Below are 4,164 nucleotides of genomic sequence, written 5' to 3' on the forward strand. Positions count from 1 at the left end.
ATTAACTGTTCCTCAGTCATTCCTCCAGTTTTCCCACTTCTTTGCCTTTATTCGTACTGTTTTCTTTGCCTGAAGAAACTTCTCTGTCCTATATCACTGCTTTCATTTAATTAACATGTAATGAGTATCCACTGTTTCAATAGATATCTCTTGGGTCCAGCCTGTTTCAAGTACTCCCCTCCTCACCTGGAATGGGTCCCTCCAGCCATGTCTATAGGACATGATCCTGCCTTCTCGGCCATAGATTATTAAATTCACTGATGTTAACTGGCTTAATCAGATTCTCTCTGCCAGGAACTTGGAATTTGAAACTGAGAGGCATAGAGCCTGGGTTCCATTAATGTCAGCATTTTAGAGAGGGCCATCCATCAACTCCCTCTCAGAAGTCCCTGGAGATCCCCTGATCCCTACTCTTTCTAGCCTGACTGCTCAGCAATTCCTTGGAGTCCATAGGATATCTTGGCAGCCTTCCAATATAAGTTCCTTTTTTCCCTTTTGGCCAATGTCCTTTTCTTATACTTTCATCCAAATGACATTAGCCAATACAATCAGTATTTGAGATACTGTTAGGCTTTGCTGACACAAAAATCAAGTAAAATATTACATCTGCCCTGCAGCAAAATCTATTTGAAATCCTACCCAGATTTAGAATCACAACTTACAAGCCCCCTTCCTCCTTTAAGTTTTCCCATATTCCCCAAGCAGGAATAATCCCTCTCCAGTGTATTACCATTGCATTTTGCTATAACTCTTTCACAGTCACCTGTTTGAGCTATTTTGAACATCTGTCTATCCCACTAATTGCAAACCCATTAAATTCAAGACCTAGATTTGTTGACTTTTTAGTCTCTTGGCTCCTAGCACACTATCACAAACAGATCATTTGGAAAGAACATCTGTTGTTTTGTCTGTCCATCATCCTCTCCCCTTTCTATTGATAACAGCAACCCAATGTTCCTCTGGAAAATCAGCCTTTCTTCATGCTCAATTCCATGTTTCAGGTGGGTTCTAGAAGTAGTACATGACCTAGATTTGGTTAGAGTCATGGTGATTTGAATATGTGACCAAACAGGGCCAATGGGCATCATATCTGAGATTCTGGCGGGAAAGATTTGGGAAGAAAACATCTTAACTGGGTTTGTTCAGCTGTTAAGGCATAAGCCTGCAGTTATTGATGGTCATCTTTGCCAACACATAAGAAAAGTATAATTATTAATGAAACAAACACAGTGGAAAAGAGAAGATAGGAAGAGAGAAAATTTCAAATGATTTTACATTAGAACTTGCATCCAGACTCCCCTGGACCTATTATTTCCCAATGTATTTTTATTGGTTTCAGAGATAGGATGGGAGAGGGAGAGAAAGAAACATCAACTGGTGCCTGGCCAGTGTGGCTCAACTGGCTGCCTCTTGCACACCCTATTGGGGATCAAGCTTGCAACCTGGGCATGTGCCCTGACTGGGAATTAAACTGGCAACCTCTGGGTTCACAGGACGATGCTCAACCAGCTGAGCCACACTGGCTGGGCCGGGAACTTTTCACTTAGATTAATTCCCTGTCTGATTGTTTTCAGTTTTGGTTGTGTGTTTTTTGTTTGTTTTGTTTCTCCTGAAGCCAGTTTGAGGAGAGTGTTTATTGACATAAAGGCCTATGGGAGCCCTGGGAGGTGATTAGTATGAGTGGGGTGGAGGTGGGAAAGAGGTTGGTTTAAGAGGGGAGGTGGAAAGGGGGAGGCAATTCCAGAGAGAGGGAACAGCCTGAACAAAGGCCCATAGGCCTTAAAGTTTGTGACCCACTTTGGACCACTAGGCTCCTAAAGAGCATGTTAAGAAGAGTAACAACTGGAGCAGGGACAACACTATTAAAGGAACTTGTGAGCCATGCCAAGGAGTTAACCCTTTGGTCAAAGGAAGGCATTTAAACTGTAAAGTATGTTTTCTATACTGGAGTATCCGATATAATAAAAGCCTAATCTGCTAAGTGTCCGGTCATCCGGTTGTCCATTCAACAAATCAAAGCATAATATGCTAATGATATGCTAAGGCTGCTCAACTGCTCGCTATGATGTGCACTGACCACTGGGGGCAGATGCTCCCACTGGTAGGGTTAGCTTGCTGCTGGGGTCTGGCCGATCAGGAGTGAGACTGGCCAGACATGCCCTGGAACCCTCCAGCGGTCCCTTCCTGGCTGGTCAACCTCCCGCATCCCTCCCCGGCCCAATCGTGTACCGGTGGGGTCTCTCGGCCTGGCCTGTGCCCTCTTGCAATCCAGTTCCCCGCCCCAGTGGAAGAATTTCATGCACCGGGCCTCTAGTTCAAATATAATCAGAAGGAAGTTTCTTGGCCCCAGTCTCTGAATTTTCAGTATCAGTTTCTATTTCTCTTGGTGGGAAACCAACCTTCCTGAGGGAAATAGAACTCTGGACTCAGGGGTTGAGGGCCATGGAGTCGAAAGAGAAAGAATGGCTGGGGGATGGGGGTTAGAGATCAACCAAAGGACTTGTACCCATGCATATTAGCATAACCAACGGACACAGACACTGGGATGGTGGGGGCTTGCCCTTCGGGGTAGGAGTGGCAGGGAGGCCAATGAGGGAGAAAGGAGACATATGTAATACTTTAAACAATAAAAGAAAAAAAGAATGTCTCATTAGGAAAGATTCAGCTTGTTTGAAGTAGTGGCAGGAGGCTGAGATAGAACTTCAGAAACGAAACGACATTTATTAGGGACACTCCTTCCCAGGTAATTCTAATGCCAGCAGAACCCAGGTAATGATTTGAACCCATAACCTGTGGGAAGGTGGGGCAGGCTGCTCACAGGGAAGAGAGGATGCACAGACAACAAAATAGGTGCTCATTCCAAGGTTATGGGGAGAATTAACTATGCTGTGTAGCTATGACTGGCATATAACATGCACTGGAATCCTGTTTTTTTTCTTTTCCTTTTTAAAAATATATATATGTAATATATTTTTATTGATTTCAGAGAGGAAGGGAGAGGGCAAGAGATAGAAACGTCAATGATGAGAATTATTGATTGGCTGCCTCCTCCACACCCCCACACCCTGGGGATGAAGCGTGAACCCCAGGCATGCTCTGACCAGGAATCAAATCATGACCTCCTGGTTCATGGGTTGACTCTCAACCACTGAGCCACACCGGCCCTGTTGGAATCCTTTCTTTATGACATTCAGCCCTGTGAGTCAGGGCCTCTGATTTCTCCCCTTGCTGAAACTGCCTCCTCTAGGCCTATGACCTCTGAAGTGTGTATGTGGGGGAAGCTCAGGCTAACTGAGCATGTCTGGAGGGCTAGTGCCCTGACAGCTGGAAAGTGGAGCCAGACTGGGTTACAGACTATAACAGCTAGACTGTGGAGCCAGGATGCCTGGCTTCCAATTCCAGCTCCACTGCTTACCAGCTATGTGACCTTAGACAAGTCACTCTGTTACTTCATCTCTAAAATGGGGGTGATAATAATGCTCCCCCCACACACACACCTCAGGCAAGTCAGGCAAGTTTAAACCAACAGTCTTCTCTTTTCCCCTCCCTCCATGGTTCCCTCTTGTCCTCGGTAACTCATCTACACTAATAAAAGAGAAAAATGGTAATTGGCGTATGACGCTACCCTTTTCATTGGCTAATCAGGGCTATTTGCAAATTAACTGCCAACTAAGATGGCAGTTAACTGTCAACAAAGATGGCGGTTAATTTGCATATGTAGGCACAATGCAGAGAGGCGAAAGGGAAAGCAGGAAGAAGCCCCCTGCCACTGACAGTGATCGGAAACCCAGGGGGGAGCTAAGAGCTGGGGGGCAGGGCAGAGGCGTCCTGCAGGGGCAGGGGTGGAGCCCGCGCGATAGCGGCGCCCCCCACTGCCACTGCAGGTCCCCGCTGCCCGGGCTGGACGCTAAGGCCAGAGGCGTTAGGCCTGGGCAGGGGCAGAGCCTGCAACCGCGGGGAGCTGGGGGTCCCCTGCCCAGGCCTACTGCTTTGGCCAGAAGCGTTAGGCCTAGGCAGGGGCAGAGCGGGAGATCACGGGGAGCTAGGAATCCCCTGCCCAGGCCTAATGTCTTGGCCAGAGGTGTTAGGCCTGGGCAGGGGTGGAGCCTGCAACCACGGGGAGCTGGGGGTCCCCTGCCCAGGCATGACACCCCTGCCCCAGGC

Source organism: Myotis davidii, unplaced genomic scaffold (genome assembly GCF_000327345.1).
Source record: "Myotis davidii unplaced genomic scaffold, ASM32734v1 scaffold1527, whole genome shotgun sequence".
NCBI lineage: Eukaryota > Metazoa > Chordata > Mammalia > Chiroptera > Vespertilionidae > Myotis > Myotis davidii.